This window comes from Triticum urartu, chromosome 5A (assembly GCF_056163025.1).
Source record: "Triticum urartu cultivar PI428250 chromosome 5A, HENAU_Tu73, whole genome shotgun sequence".
In the NCBI taxonomy this organism is placed as follows: domain Eukaryota; kingdom Viridiplantae; phylum Streptophyta; class Magnoliopsida; order Poales; family Poaceae; genus Triticum; species Triticum urartu.
Genome location: NC_141877.1, coordinates 78,039,371 through 78,057,114, shown reverse-complemented (window position 1 = coordinate 78,057,114; position 17,744 = coordinate 78,039,371).

Below are 17,744 nucleotides of genomic sequence, written 5' to 3'. Positions count from 1 at the left end.
CTACTGCTAGCTAGGAGCAGGAGATCGACAAAGAAACCGTTGGGCTGCCGCCACGCGCCCCCAAGAGCCGATCGCACACTGTCGCTGCACGCAAATGCGACGACAGATCGATACGCAGCGGACGCATCGGCGATTCCCGCCTATGCAAACGTCTCTGCGGGCGCGACACGACGCCTGACGCGCGCGCGCAAGAAGTCTCTATCTTCTCTTTCCTTGACCGTTCGTTGATTTCTTCTTCTCAGGTCGCGCGCGCGGCCGGGGCTTTCCCTTCCTCGCCTCCGTCCGCTAGCTCTAGTTGCGTGGAAATTCAGCGCCGACTCGTCGGCCGATGCCATGCCGTGCGGCCGCGGATAGTCGATCGATGATCGATGCCCTGAGCGGATCATTTTCAGCGAGGCTTGTAGCTGCTGCGTGCCTGGCCGCGCGCCGTGTCGAGCCAAGGGCACGCGCCTTCACCTTGGAGGCGAGGCAATCTCCGACGATCGCACATTTCAGAGCTTCGCCCAACAAGAAAGAGATGAGTGGACAACGACTGACTGACCAATGTGCTCTCACTTTCACCCTTCACCCAGTTGGCTGGCTAGCTAAGAAATGCTCCGACCATTCCAAGGTATATCTAGCTAGCAATTCTGTGTCCTATCAGATTAAAAAAAAAGATCATAAAGGAGGAATACCCCTGGTCTATGCATCAAACCATGCACATCAGATAATTTTATGACGTTCCTCTAGTTTTTTTTCATGGTAAAACATGTCTTATACCAACAATAAGATTTACAAGCGGGGGAGGTAGGCGAAAGTCATCTTCTGCTCGCGAGCTCATTTGAGCTCGTGATGAACAGTAAAATAAAAGACATTTTAAAAATTAAATTTTTTTGGTGCAAACATCGACAAAAGTTGTCCGTGCTTGCAAAATTTCGTCACTAAATAACATTCGAGGAAGCCGTGGCAAAAGAAAAAAAATCAGCTCTTCAAAATGTATTCAAAAATAACACTTTAGGAGCATCTTTGTATTCGAAAAAAAATCAGCTTTTCAAAATGTATTCGAAAATCATCTTCAAAATGTCTTCTAAGTTCTAACTGACCTGCTCTCTCCTTAGTGAAAACATTTTTGGAAAGAAGAATTAGTTGGATCGACGCGACGCACAAAGACCAGTTCATCGACGGAATCGAAGCGAGATCTCTCAACACGCACGTCACCTGCTATTTTCAGGACACATCGCCCGCAAGACCTGTACACGAGCCTGGCTAGCTGGCCCAACAAAACAATATACTAGTACCAGTTTGGTTAATTAGGAGATGATGATCGATCTAGGGTTTGTAGCCCACCGATTTGTTAACTATCAAGAGACAAGACGAACCATGATGCTAAGCTGGCCATTAGTTAATCAGCAACTACGTCCACGTCGTGCTAAGCAGATCCATGCGTTGACCTAATAATATCACAGGATTACCAACAGATAACGTCTGCTCATAAGTCGCAACACGTGTCCTTCTTGTTCTGTTTTGTAGTATATATAAGAGCAATCTTGTTAATCTTCCTAATTATACGCAAGATTGCTCTCGCCAATTTGCTTTCTGCTGATGCACAATTAGGTAGCAAGAAATGGCATCACTCCATACGGTTCAGTTCATACGAGTAATTAATAAAGGTTCAGTTCATAAAGGTTCGGCGCTCTGACATGTCAGCAGGGGCGACTGGGGCGACTCCCCGGGCGACTTCCCGGGAGACCGCGGAGGCCTCCGCCACGCCGTGTCCTCCCGCGGCGGCTGCTCGGGCGGGCATCGGCGGTCGTTTCTGGGCCCTATTGGCTACGGACGAGGAGGAGGCCGACGGAGATAGCGACAACTAAGAGGGTTCGCCGCCGTCGCCTACGCCTTCGGATCTGATTTGTGATCTATTTCATGCAGGGTATGACGAAGATGAGGTGGCCACTACCGTAGACACGGTTGTGCCGGTGGAGGATCCGGCGAGGGTTGGGCTTCTTCCGGACGAGAGGAAGGAATTGGTACGCCGTGTCGTTCACCGGAGAAATGCGGCATCGGCGGTCAGGCCGTGGAAGGGACCGTTGCCTAAGGTACGCCTTCCAAACCTCACGTTGTTCAATTTAATTCATCTGGATTCGTGGACGGTGGTCAAGAAAAGAAGGGCTGATCGCCGGTCGAGAGCCGGATCGCTGCCGGCGGCGGCGGCGGCTGTGGTGCCGTCGAGGTTGCCGAGCGGGATCCGAGAGGCTCTCAGCGAGCGCTTGAACGAGCTACTGGGCCGGTTTGGGCCGGATTCTACTTGCGTTGACGCCTTGCTACGTGGGCCGGAGATGGCTGGGTATGAGGCCCAGGCCAAACTGGGCGCCACATGCATAGCATCTAGCGCCGCATGCACGGACATGATTTCCTCCTACGCGTGCGTGTCTGCATCTTCACCTAGGGTTCGTCGGCGCGGGACGCCTGTTCTACCTCCGTGCGGTCCTGGCCGTGCTCGCCGGATCCCTCCTTTGCGTGCGATGGCCGATCGAGGAGCGGGTGGGCCGCCTGCAGCGAAGCCCCAAGCGGCTGCGAGTAGGGCCGGGGCTGTCGTGCCGCCGACGCCGCCTGGGAGTGCTGGTCGAGGGGCCCCCGGCGCGGGGCTCAGCGCAGCCGGTGCTGGGCTAGTTGTAGCCGGTGTCGGGCGAGGCGCTCCCGCCCCCTCGGGACGGGCTGGCGGCAGCCAAGGGACACGGCCGCCCGTGCCTGCGGCGGCTCGGCCGCTGGTGTTACCTACGGGAAGTGGAGGACCCGCTGGTCCCTGACCTACGGGGCCAACGCCTGCCAGGCCGCCGGGGTTACCCGCGGGAAGAGGGGGCCCAATAGGGCCGCGGCCTCCGGGGCCGTCGCCTCCGGTGGCCACTGCCATGGGTCGTGGAGGCGGGTCTGGCCCTAGACCTGTGGTGCCAGTCCCGGGTGGTGCTCCGCCCCGGGCTGCTCCGCCGCCGCACTATGCCGCGAGGCCGGCTCAGTATCGGCCGGGGTCTTCGCAGCCTAGGAAAGAGTTGACAGTTCGAGAGTCTTTTGAGTCGCCCCGAGGTCAGTGGGGTGATGATGGTGTTGATGCGTATGGAGACGGACAGCACCGTGGTTCCTCGTCTACCGGTGGAGGCCGAGGCTATACTTGGCAGAGTGACGGGTCTGCTGAGAGACCATTCCTCGGACCTCCCGGTGGCTTTGTCGAGGGGGCATCCGGTCCGGATCACCGCCAGAGAGGTGGATTCCATGGACATCGGGGTGGTCGGGGTGGTGGCTCTGGGAGGTTTCGTCGGCAGCCTCCGCCTCCGGCTCCTGTTGACCATGTGGCTACTGCGGTTGAGACAGATACTGCTCAGTCTACGGATATTACTACTCAGGCGATGGAGGTGGTAACGGCCCTGGCCAAGGTTGATGTTCCGGTGCCTGGGGCTGTGGGTGAAGCATCAGACAGGTCTGATTCCGAGAGGGCGGCCAAGTGGGCGCGCAAGAAGGAAAGGATGCTGTGTTACCGGTGTGGTGAGAAGGGCCATTTTATTGCAGAGTATGTCGCAGAGCTGTGTGACTCGTGTGGCAAGCTTGCACATGATTCGGGAGATTGCCCGTTAGTGCGTGATCAGGCTCCATCTCTGACCATGTATGGGTTGTACTGTGCAGAGTTATTGTTCTTCAAGTCCCCGGCCGCGAGGGAGCTTCCCGAGGATACACAGTGCCTGACTACCGGGATTGTGAAAGCAATTCAGGGTGAGGTGACTGAAGCTCAGATTATCCGGAGGCTTCAGGAGTTGGCACCGGGGGACTTTCAGTGGGAGCTGGTCAGCCTCGAAGCTAATGTCTTTAAGGTGGATTTCCCTTCTGTGGAGGATTTACAGAAATTGCTGAGTTTTGGCTTGTGTAGAGTTCCTGGTACTAAGTGTATTTTGGAGTTTCACGAGTGGACGAAGGTGGAGCCTAAAGGCAAGCCACTTACGCAGATCTGGTTGCGGTTTTCTGGGGCCCCATCTAAGCCTCTGCAGGACGTTCGAGTTGTAGCCAGTATGGGTATCATGGTTGGAAAGACGGAGAGAGTGGATATGGCTTTCACTCGGGCTCATGGAGTGGCTCGGATGTTGGTGAGTGTTCTGAATGTTGATTTCGTGCCTGATGTGGTTCACTGGACATATAGGGGAGAGGTATTCCCGCTCGACATAGAGTTTGAGGACGTTGAGATGTTTGCTGAAGAGGTTGCTGGGGATGATGTTGATATGCACGAGAGTGATGGTGGTGCTGGAGCCAAGGGGGCGCCAGACGAGTCTGCTCGAGAGGGGTCGACCGGGTCTCGCCCAGATGCTCAGTTGCCTGGGGAGGGGATCGGAGTTGAGCCGACACCGTCACCTTCGGTGCCCACGACGACACTACGTTTTGGGTCCTTTGCGCCTGCTTCTGCGCCTCCCAGGCTGTGGAGTGATAGGGTAGAGACTTATGATGTGTTTGAGCACATGCTTCCTTCTTTGGACTTTGCGGGGACTGCAGTTCGGGATGTAGAGCCGGAGGTCGCTCCTATTTCCCTTGCTTCACCGGTTGAGGTGGCTCCGGCATTGTCATCTACGACCGAGGTGGACCTTGGGGGCGGGGGTCAGGGCAGGTGGCCGTGTCCTCTCCCCTCCCTATACAGATGCCGGTGACGCCGGCCACGTCGGGGCCCGCTAGCGCTTGGAGTGGGAGCCCGAGGCAGGTGGCTTCGGCTCTTCCTCCTCAGGCCCTGGCTGTGGCGCCCGCATCCCCCGTGACGCTGGGGGAGGAGGGGCTGGGGCAGGTGGCCCTAGACTTCCCTTCCTCGTCTGCGGTCAGGAGGACCGCACTGTTGGCGATTTCGACGATTCGCTCTGAGCCGGTGGGCGGGGCAGGAGGAGGGAGTGGGCAGGTGGCCCCAGCTGTCCCGCCTCTTGCCATACCCGCAGGGCACTTGTCCGAGGGCATTGGGAGCCCGCAGCTTCCTCATTCTTGAGAGGAGGTTCTGGCCTTTGGCAGTATCCCAGACCCGGTCTCGACGGGGAGACAGATGAGTGCTCGCGTTATGGACCTTCCGGAGGTGGATGATATGCAGCAGCGGTGCGCTATGAGGGCGGCCAAGCTTCACGATGCTGCGATCTCTGCTGGTATGTCCGTTAACATATCTAATTCTTCATTGCATTTTGCTCCTGAGGAGATTGTTAATAATGCAAACCAATTAGGAGTTTCACTAGGCGCTACTGATATTGAAATCTCCAATTCGGTGAATGATATGTTAGATTTAGAGGCGGAGCGGGCCTTAGAGACTATTCGTAATCTTGCTGCGGTCAAACCCATGAATGATGAGGAAATTGATGCGTTAGGGGTTAGAGTGCTAAATAATCTATGTGCGGACCTAGCACCTTCTAATCAGGAGTCGGAGGGCGATGATGCGCCCTTAGATGATGTAGATGTCGGTTCCGTTCTGTCCGGTTATGAGGACCGGGTGACGGAGCCCACTAAGCCAAGGTGTAAGTGGAAGCGAAAGATTTATCCCGATTCTACAGTTCGTAGGAGTGCTAGGATTCGGACTGCTAAAAAATTCCATGATGAACTATGAAAGGAATCTTTTGGAATAGCAGAGGTCTGAAGGACTTGGCTAAAAGAAGGTTTCTTGCTGAAACTTCTCTGGAACATCGGTTAGATTTCATTGCTCTATCGGAAACCGGTCGAGATAATTTTGCGCCGCAGTTTCTTTCCTCTCTTGTGGGTGGTATTGATTTCGATTGGCATTGCCTCCCGCCACGAGGTAGATCGGGAGGTATCTTACTGGGTGTGAGATGTGATTCCCTTGAAGTCCGGAGTGTAGTAATGGGTGACTTCGCGGTAAAGTTTCGAGTTAGGTCTAAAGTTGATGGGTTCAACTGGGCTTTGGTAGCGGTCTATGGTGCCGCCCAACCCGAGCTTAAACCGGAGTTTCTGGCGGATCTTGTTCGGATATGTGGGTCCGAACAGCTTCCGATTTTGGTCGGGGGTGATTTCAATATCATTAGAAGGAGAGAGGAGAAGAATAATGATAACTTCGACGGCAGGTGGTCGTTTATGTTCAATACTATTATTGAAAGCCTAGATCTAAGGGAGATAGAGCTTTCTAGTAGACAGTTTACCTGGGCTAATGCTATGCCAAACCCGACATATGAAAAGCTTGATCGGGTTCTCGCCAGCGTGGAGCGGGAATAGAAGTTCCCTCTTGTAACGGTGCAAGCTCTCACGCGGGGAATCTCCGATCACACACCATTGTTCGTTGACTCAGGGGAGCCGAACCATATAGGAAACAAAAACACCTTCTCTTTTGAGATGGCCTGGTTCGAACGCGAGGGGTTCTTAGACATCATAGCCAGGGAATGGGCCAAGGTGTTGGAGGAAGGACGGCGGTCGAGCGCTGGCAGAACAAAATTAGGCATTTGAGAAGTTTCTTACGGGGTTGGGCTAAGCATCTCAGTGGGGTGTATAAGATCGAGAAGGATAGGCTCCTATCTCTTGTACAGGCTTTGGATGTAAAAGCCGAGTCCGCGATGTTGCTGCCCGCCGAGCTCCAAGTTAAAAATGAGGCGGAGAAGAGGCTGAAAGAACTTCTCCGCGAAGAAGAATTAAAGTGGACTTTGCGTGCCAAGGTCCGCAAAGTAGTCCAAGGGGACGCGAATACTCAATTTTTTCACCTCATTGCTAATGGTAAGCACAGAAAGAAGCGGATCTTTCAGCTAGAGCAGGATGAGGGTACTATTTTAGGGCAGGATAATCTCAAAACCTATATTACCGAATACTATAGACAGTTATTTGGATCGCCGGAGGCTAATTGTGTGTCCCTCGATGAGTCCAGGGTTGAGGACGTGCCTCAATTGACTGCTGCCGATAATGATATCCTGGTTGCCCCGTTCTCAGAAAAGGAGGTGTTCGATGCTATTGCACAAATGAAAAACAATAAGGCTCCCGGTCCGGATGGGTTCCCGGCTGAGTTCTATAAAAAGTGCTGGCACATTATTAAGGGGGATTTACTACCTATGTTTCATGATCTATTCTCTGGACAGCTTCAATTATTTCACTTGAATTTTGGAACTATCACATTGCTTCCGAAGAAAACGAATGCTGCGAGGATTGAACAGTTCAGGCCGATCTGCCTCCTCAATGTTAGTTTCAAAATCTTCACCAAGGTCGGGACTAATAGGCTCACACAGATTGCGCAGTCTGTGGTGCAGCAATCCCAAACTGCTTTCATGCCGGACAGGAACATCCTTGAATGGGTGGTTGTTCTTCATGAAACACTCCATGAAATCCATTCCAAAAAATTAGATGGAGTAATTTTTAAGGTGGATTTTGAAAAAGCGTACGATAAGGTTAAGTGGCCATTCCTCCAACAGGCATTGCGTATGAAAGGTTTTGATGAAGCCTGGCGCCGACAGGTCGAATCATTTACGCAAAAAGGGAGTGTGGGAATTAAAGTGAATGACGACATAGGTCATTATTTCCAGACACATAAAGGCCTAAGACAAGGAGATCCGATGTCCCCTATCCTGTTTAACATTGTGGTGGATATGTTAGCAATTTTGATAGGACGGGCTAAGGAGAATGGTCAAGTGGGTGGGTTGGTACCTCATCTTGTTGAGGGAGGTGTTTTCATCCTTCAGTACACCGATGATACAATCATCTTATGAAGTATGATTTGGCCAAGGCGAGAAATATGAAGCTAGTGTTATGCCTGTTTGAACAATTGACCGGGTTAAAGATTAACTTCCATAAGAGCGAATTGTTCTGCTTTGGTAGAGCCAAAGACGACCAGGAGTCTTATAGGCAATTGTTTGGGTGCGAGTTGGGGAGTTTACCCCTCTCTTACCTTGGTATCCCGATTCACCATCGTAGGCTAACAAACAGAGAATGGAAGTGCATCGAGGATCGATTTGAGAAAAAACTGAGCTATTGGAAGGGTAAGCTCATGTCATACGGAGGCCGTTTGATATTGATTAATTCGGTGCTCACGAGTATGCCTATGTTTCTCTTATCTTTCTTTGAGGTCCCAGTTGGTGTTAGGAAACGACTGGACTTCTATCGGTCGCGTTTCTTTTGGCAGGGTGATGAACTTAAAAGAAAATACCGGCTTGCTAAATGGGACATCATCTGTAGACCGAAAGACCAAGGGGGTCTTGGTATTGAAAATCTTGAAGTTAAGAACAGATGTCTTCTTAGCAAGTGGTTGTGGAAGCTGTCTTCCAGGACTGAAGCCATGTGGGCGCAGATCCTCCGCAACAAGTATCTCTAAACTAAAACATTGTCCCAGGTCGCAGTCAGGCCGACTGATTCGCCTTTCTGGAAAGGACTAATGAAAGTCAAACAATCTATGTTCAATAGGACGAGATTTGTTATTGAAAACGGTACAAGTACCCGTTTCTGGGAGGATACTTGGCTTGGTGAATCACCTTTAGCCATTCAATATCCGTCTTTATATCGGATTGCTCAACGACGTGAGGTGTTTGTGGCAACGGTATTCCAGTCTATCCCCCTTAATATTCAGTTTCGACGGTCGCTAGCGGGCAATCGTTGGGAAATGGCTTCATCTAGTTAGGAGACTGATGGAGGTTCAACTTTCTCACCAACCCGATATATTGCGTTGGAAGTTGACTAGTTCTGGAGTATTTACAGTTAAATCAATGTATATTGATGTTATTAATTCGACTGCTATTCCAACTTCCAAGTATGTTTGGGCTGTCAAAGTGCCTTTAAAAATTAAAGTGTTTATGTGGTTTGTCCATAAACAAGTTATTTTAACAAAGGACAACTTGATTAAACGCAATTGGACAGGACCTACTAGGTGTAGTTTCTGTGACCGGGATGAGACGATTAAGCATTTATTCTTTGATTGCCCGTTGGCCAAAGTTCTTTGGCGGACGGTCCATATTGCTTTTAGTCTTACTCCGCCGACTTCTGTCAATACTTTATTTAGGACATGGCTTAATGGGGTTGAGCCTGTATTAGCAAGACATATTCGGGTTGGAGTTTGCGCTTTGTTATGGACTGTCTGGCATTGCAGAAATGATTTGGTTTTTAACAGAACATCACGGATTCATTTTTTGCAGGTTATTTTCCGAGCTACGGCACTGATCCGTTCGTGGTCGCTACTCACTCCGATGGAGGCCAGGGAACATTTGGTTACTGGATCTATCCGTTGGGAGATGGTAGCTCGGGATATCTTCAACCGGTTTGGATGGCGGTCATGTAATAGGATAGACAATTAGTTTCCCTATCTATTGTTAGCCAGCCGGTTGTGACATTTTTTTCGGGCTAGTTTGTGTATCTAGCCGTCTGTCGCTCTGTGTGAGCTGCATTTTTCTTTTTTTTTTCTTTTTGTTTAGCTGGAGACTGTGGAACCTTGTTGGCACTTTTTGTTATTTGGTTAATAAGATGGCCGTATACATCGCTCTGATGCAGAGGCCGGGGAGACCCCCTTTTCAAAAAAAAAACCGAATATAATAATAAATAAAGGTTCAGTTCATACGATCACGGTGCTGTGTCATAGAGAGGGAGCAGGTCCTTACGTATGTACATCAGTTTAAAGTATTGATGTTTTGCTTGCGAACGATCGATCTCAATGTAATCATGCAGTGCCTGCGAAATAGTAACCACAGAAAACGGCCGCTCTTGCTGACAGTTAACCACAAAATTGACACCGCGGGTTCCTTTTCCATCATTTTCTTGAGAGAAACCCCTTGTCTACAGATGCCTTGTCAATCTCTAATCTCTTAGTCTTCAAGCCTGATCTGGAAGTATATCTGCATATGCAGGTGTGTGCAAGGTCTTTCAGTTTCGTCACTGCAAGATAGCTACCGATACCTAGCTCTATCTACCCCTCCACGTCCGTCAATCATCAGTCAATGAGATGGGTTTGATTTGATTTGATGGAACCCATCAGTACTGGTGGAAAGATATGAGAGAAATCAATACTAGTGTTAGAAAGGATCGATGGGGCTTGCCTGCAGTTGTTGATCATGCAAGATACAAAAGTTGTACTCTCTATTAAAATTGTACGTACTAAAACAACATCAATTAATATGGATCTAAGAAAGTAACTCTTGATTTCTTTAGACGAATAGCTAATCTTCAAGAACCCATGTATTTGCAGCGAAATCAGCCCAGCCTGCGTTATGTCAAAAAAAGAGGTGCACTTTTTGGAAAGAAAACCAGCCTGTGTTACCTCCATATGTATACGTATACATACGTCACTAATTTTAAATCGTTTACAACACCTACAGGTTCAGAGAAGATCAACAGTTGCGTCAAAACTTTCCCCTGAAAATCTAAACCTCTCGCGGCAGCTAGGGCGACTAGGGCTTTCAAGAGATCCGTCTTCTGGCGTCTCCTCTCCGCCGATGACCTCCCGGTCATTGGTGATGGTCGGGAGGGGCGCGCGGGGGGGGGGGGGGGGGGGGGGGGAGGGGGGATATCACCGGGACCTGCGTGTATGAATTATGTACCTTTAGGTTTTGGGGCCCTAGTAGCTTAGGCATTGTATGTTCGACGTCATGTCTTCGATAAGGGTGACGGGGCATCGAATAATAGAACTTTAGATCGTTCCTCAACACGGTGTTTTGCTCCTTGATGGGTAATGGATGTGGTTGTTAGTCTGTTCAAGTGGGATAGTGTGACGACGATGGCATCGCTATGGTGGACTTATATCCTTAGGCTTTGTCATCACGACAGTGTTTGCTCCAGCGTTGGCATGAAGCTCGAGAGGTAGTGTAGGAGAGGATGCAGATAGGGGTCTGCGTCAGCGGTAACTGTAAGACGATGGATCATGTGATGAGTTCGTGGTTGTCGGCTGACCGGTATGGTTTCCTCCTCTGATATCATCCTCCAGCAAGTGTGTCAGATCTGAAGTTCTATGTCATGTCTGGGGTGCTGCCCTGGACATATCAATGACAATGGCTTTGCCTTTTGTAAGCTACTTTGGAGGTTCAAAAAGTTGCATATAAGCGCTGGAGCCGCATCCAGCTTGGGTGAAGAGGTGACCCGTCATATTTTTCTTTGGTGGATGTTGCGGTGCTGCTGGAGGCGGGTGACAGACATTGGCGTCAAGCTTAGGGGTTTTTATCGGTCTTGATTGTAACTTTCCCTCTTGGGTAATGGTTCTTTATGCAAATATTAGAGTTCGGTTGTTTTTCTAATTTTGTTAGCTCGGTATTTACATGACCTGTATTTGATCTTTATTATATGAGTGATACACGTATTACCATGAAAATAAATCAGCAGTTGCATGTCAATCTTCCGAGGCTTAAACCTAAACTTAATAGCCAGGGCTTAGGGCAGATGAGCTCTTATACTACGCTTACCATGTAGAATTACCATATTTTCGCATAGGGGAGCTCGTGACTGGACCGGCCCATTGCTCCACACTGTAACGCTCACAATACAGTAGCGACTAGGAGCGGAAACAATAACGAGACGACAACTGTAGTGCTTGTTTTATTGTAGTTTTTAATTTGTTTTTTGGAAAATTAAACATGGAAAAAAGATAAGTAAAAGTGTGAATATCTTTAAAAATATTTTTTGTTATATTTTCTAAAATAGTGAGCATATCAAAATTTTGAATATTTTTGAAACATTGCAAAAGTGAACATTTTTTGCAAACGTGTTGTTTTTCAATTTGAAAAGTTCTTGAACACATGGAACATTTTTTCAAATTTGTGAATAATTTTCAATTTTGAATATTTTATGATTTTTTTCAAATTTCTCAGCATTTTTCGATACACAAATATTTTTTCAAATGTCCATTTTGTTGAAAACATGAACACTTTCTGAAATGATGAATTTTTTACATAAAATCACAAACATTTTTCGAAATTTGTGAAATTTAGAAAAAAAAAAGAGATCACAGACAAAAAGAAACAAAAAAATGAAAGGAAAAGAATACCTGAAAAGCCTATAATAAGTAAAACAATAAAAACTGGTAAAAACTTGACCAGATTCTTCTGATAAGGTCCATTTTTTTGGGTAGGGATTCCCTCGAAAAGGTCCTAAGACCGCAGAATCAACTTACAGAACCTGGCTGCTAAATGGATCGGGGAACCTCCTTAGCTTGGTGCGTTTGGCAGACACTATGTGTTGGGGAATCCTATTCCACGCATAGGTCACTACGAATGTTCATGATTTTAAATATTCACACTACAGTTCTTAAATTATTGTTTCCCATGGTGAATATTCACACTACAGTTCTCAAATTATTGTTTCTCAAACATGAGAAAATTATTTTTAAATATTCACACAACGCATAGGTCACTAGGAACTCCAGTTCTTCTCAACCAAGAGCACTGGGCTTCCTATGGTGACGAACTTCGTCGAATGTAACATTTTCCTAATAACTCCTTGATCTGCTTCTTAATCTTCTCTAGATCATTTGCGGGCATCCGGTATGGTCTCTTAGATATTGGTCCGGTGCCTGGCAATAACTCTATCAAAAACTCAATGTCTCGATTCGGGGACATGCCTGGTAATTCCTCTGGAAATACATCCGGGTAATCCTTCACTACACGCACTTCTTCTTGAACAACACCCCCGAGAGGATTTATGTGAGTATTCTTAGGAGTATGCCAGGATACATACTTGATCCTTTTTCCCTCCGGGGTGGTGAGTAAAATCGTCTTACTGGCGCAATCGATGTTTCCTTCATACATCGATAGCCAATCCATACCGAGTATCACATCCAATCCTTGGGATTCCAAAATTATCAAATCTGAGAGGAAAACATGCCTACCTATGGTTAATGGCATCTGAAAACATCCCAGACTAGCCATATACTCCACTCCTGGTGAGCTTACTAACATGGGTGTCCTCAGTACTTTGGTGGGCAACTTATATTTATCTACGAATCCCCTTGAAATTTATGAATGCGATGCACTAGTATCAAAAAGAACTATTGCGGTAAATGACTTAACCAAAAACTTACCGATAACTGCATCAGGCTCCTCTTCAAACTCCTCCACGTTCACGTGGTTCACTTGTCCCTTGTTGAATGGGTTGGGCTTCTTCCCAGAGTTTCCATTGCCATTCTCATTCTTCACTTCAGAACACTCGGTGGCGTACTGTCCAGTCTTCTCGCACTTGAAACAAGTAATGTGACTCAGGTCCTTCTTGACGGGCGTTGCTGGGTTAGAGCGGTTCTGATGGCTGACTGCTCCATTCCCATTTCCATTCCTAGGGTCGTGGTGGTTATGCGGAATTCCTCCATTATGGTTATGGTCTCCATGGTTATGGGTAAATCCTCCCAGGTTCGGGGTGAGACGGGGTTTCTGCTGAGCTCCTGAGTTGTATCTCCCTTGTCCATACTTCCTCTTGCGGCTCTCAATCTGTTGTTGCTTCCCTTCAATCATAAGAGCCTTATCTACCAACTCCTGGTAGTTGTTGAATGTTGCCACCATCAACTGCATGCTCGTCTCATCATTCAGCCCTTCCATAAACTTTTCCTGCTTCACGGCATCCGCGACCACATCATCTGGGGCATAACGAGATAACTTACTAAACTCCTCCAAGTAGTGACCTACAGTACGATTCCCCTGGCATAAGTTGTGAAACTCATGCTTCTTCATGCTCATAGATCCAGTTGAGACATGAGTTGTGCGGAAAACTTGCTGAAACTGCTCCCAAGTGACATTGGCTATGGGAAAAGTGGCTGTGTAATTCTCCCACCATGCGGCTGCGGGTCCATCCAGTTGGTGTGCGGCAAAACGCACCTTCTCAGCATCTGTGCAACCGGCAGTGGTTAACCCCCTTCCAATCCTACGCAGCCATTCATCAGCAATTATGGGCTCGGTGCTACTCGAAAACACCGGCGGATGTAACCTCAGAAAACGGGCTAAGTTGTCAACTGGAGGTGGTGGCGGAGGGTTGTTGTTGTTATTGTTGTTGTTGCCCTGATTCTGAACTAGCAACTGCATCAGTGTATTCTGCTGCTGGATCAACTGAGTGAGCTCCGGTGGGAAAGCAAATCTGGGGTCACGTCTCAGAGGCATGTGATGGGTTTAGAGGGGAGAGATTAGAATAGAATGAGGTCTAATGAGAAAGCACTACCCAGATGCACATGAGACAAACACAATCATATCATATCACTCAATCAATCAAGCAATGGCATACAATCGATCTAACTATCGTTATAGTGCTCGGACTACTAATATTTACATGGGGGAATACTACTAATCATATGGTGGTCTACTAGAAATTTTGATTGGTGGAAGACCCTGATGACCCACAAGTATAGGGGATCTATCGTAGTCCTTCCGATAAGTAAGAGTGTCGAACCCAACGAGGAGCAGAAGAAAATGATAAGCGGTTTCAGTAAGGTATTCTCTGCAAGCACTGAAATTATAGGTAACAGATAGTTTTGTGATAGGATAATTTGTAACGAGCAACAAGTAACAAAAGTAAATAAAGTGCAGCAAGGTGGCCCAATCCTTTTTATTGCAAAGGACAAGCCAAAACAAATTCTTATATAAAGAAAAGCGCTCCCATGGACACATGGGAATTATCGTCAAGCTAGGTTTCATCACGATCATATGATTCGCGTTCGGTACTTTGATAATTTGATATGTGGGTGGACCGGTGCTTGGGTGCCGTCCTTACTTGGACAAGCATCCCACTTATGATTAACCTCTATTGCAATCATCCGCAACTACAACAAAAGTATTAAGGTAAATCTAACCATAGCATGAAACATATGGATCCAAATCAGCTCCTTACGAAGCAACGCGGCATAAACTAGGGTTTAAGCTTCTTTCACTCTAGCAACCCATCATCTACTTATTACTTCCCAATGCCTTCCTCTAGGCCCAAATAATGGTGAAGTGTCATGTAGTCGACGTTCACATAACACCACTAGAGGAGAGACAACATACATCTCATCAAAATATCGAACGAATACCAAATTCACATGACTACTAATAGCAAGACTTCTCCCATGTCCTCAGGAACAAACGTAACTACTCACAAAGCATATTCATGTTCATAATCAGAGGGGTATTAATATGCATATAGGATCTGAACATATGATCTTCCACCAAATAAACCAACTAGCATCAACTACAAGGAGTAATTAACACTACGAGCAACCCACAGGTACCAATCCCAGACTTGGAGATAAGAATTGGATACAAGAGATGAACTAGGGTTTGAGAGGAGATGGTGCTGGTGAAGATGTTGATGGAGATTGACCCCCTCCCGACGAGTGGATCATTGGTGATGACGATGGCGATGATTTCCCCCTCCCGGAGGGAAGTTTTCCTGACAGAACAGCTCCGCCAGAGCCCTAGATTGGTTCCGCCAAGGTTCCGCCTCGTGGCGCCGGAGTCTCGTCCCGAAAGCTTGCTTATGATTTTTTCCTCATCGAAGGAATCCATATAGCAGAAGATGGGCATCAGAGGACCACAAGGGGGGCCACGAGGCAGGGGGGCGCGCCCAGGGGGGTAGGGCGCGTCCCCCACCCACGTGGGCAGGGTGTGCTCCCCTCTGGAACTTCTTGCGCTCAGTATTTTTTATATATTCTGAAAATGACTTCCGTGAAGTTTCAGAACTTTTGGAGCTGTGCAGAATAGGTCTCTAATATTCGCTCCTTTTCCAGCCCAGAATCCCACCTGCCGGCATTCTCCCTCTTTATGTAAACCTTGTAAAATAAAAAAGAATAGGCATAAGTATTGTGACATAATGTGTAATAACAACCTATAATGCAATAAATATCGATATAAAAGCATGATGCAAAATGGACGTATCAGACTCCATGATATCCGCTCCAGCTTCGTCTTCATAGTCATCATCACTACTATCGGGGTCAGAGTCGGTGTCGTCGATGATGATGTAGTCTTTAGAACGAATCTCCTTAGGTTCGTCGTCTTCTCCTCCTGGCGCGGGGTCTCCCATGAAAAATCCTAGCATCCTTGTCATGTCGTCATTCTTCTCCACAAGTATCATCATTTCCTCCTCATATCCATCACGTGTGGACTTAAGCTCCTCTTCTAGCTCTGTGATCCTGGTCATTGCCTTCTTCAAATCTACCATGCTTGCGCACATCTGGTTCTCCTGGCGACGAATGTGATGGTTTAACTCTTGGATGAATGCTGCAATGGACATGTCCTTCCTGGTGCTGATCATCTCCCATTGCTCATCTCGGCGCCCACATATCTGGTAGATAGTGTCCTTAAGCTCCTTGTGGTAGACTTCGCCGATGCGTCCTATGGAATATGATCTGCCATGCTCTTGCCTAGACTCCAGGTTGGTGCATCAAAGGAAAACTCTATGGGTTAGTGACTGGCGTGAACGTCCTTCCTGGAACTTGAACTCGAATCAACCAACGCTCCTCTTCTGGTAAAGTGGCGGTGTAGGTCCTGGTGAAGCTTGGTATTCCAATGTTCAGGTACTTAGTGACTTCCTTCAAGTGTCGTCCAAACAGGGTGTCTTTTTCCGACTGTGTAAACTTGTTCCTTGAGTCTGCCATCCTAAAGAGTACAAAATAGAGAGGAGTCAGAAATGAGTAGAGAATAGTGATCTATGGCTCATCTTAGTCGTCGTGTCCTACATTCAGCATGTGCTTTGATACCATCTTGTAGCGACCCGGCCTCAAACGGTCAAGTCTCTGTGCTTCAGTGTCATCCCTGGATCGGTAATGCTGACACACATAGTACTTCGAAGGATTTATAACAGAGTAGCAATCACACACTTATTACATCGAATGTCTCAAAAGAAAACTTATTACAATAAGTATGGCTTAAGGCCATCTAATTACAATAACAGTAGAATACTTAAAAGATAAAGTGAGTCCATCAACTCCAACGCCATAGCCGAGTGCACGACAAACGACCTACGACATCTTACTCGTCGTCTGAAAAGTCTGCAACATGATATGTTGCAGCCCGAAAACGGTCCAGCACATGGAATATGCTGGCAAAATAACACAAGAGAGCAATGAACAGATAAATGCTATCACTACATGCATATATGGCTGGTGGAGGCTCTATGGTTATATTGTTTTTGCGAAAAGCCAATTTTCCCTACAACAAAGGAATATATTTTATTTTAACTATCATGGTAGTTGAAACATCATTGAGAAGGTTCCTCCAACTCAATCCCAATTAAAGTAGTCATTAACATCCCAACAAATTAATTTAGTGTGATGAGATCAAATCAATAATTCAAGTACCAGATACTCAAGATGTCCATAACCGGGGACACGGCTAACCATGATTAGTTTATACACTCTGCAGATGTTTGCGCACTTTTCCCCACAAGACTCAATCTTCTCCATTGGATTTCTCGCACTACGGGGTGTTTGAGAAATGGATGACCGAGATACAGTCTTTCAGAAGCATTAACTCTTTACTCTGGGTGGACCGTTACACCTACTTTCCCCTACATCGGTTAGCCCACCACTGAAAGAGGTCACACAACATACTCAACTATGCTAGAGCCCATAATGGCTTGTGGCTGCACACGGAAGTTTCTAGCATGAATAATCTTATGATCCCTTTGAGCCTGGGTGGCGGACCGTAGGATGATCACACGGGTACTCCAGGATATCCTTGGACAACACTGGATTCTCCAGGTGCCCACAAGCAATCCACCCAGATGTGTATTAAAGTTGCCATCTTAAGTTGAGCCATTAATTAACCACTCACATATGTCATGGATACACTCAAACCCAAACCACGTTTACGAGCATAGCATAGCAATATAAGCATAACGTAGAAGTA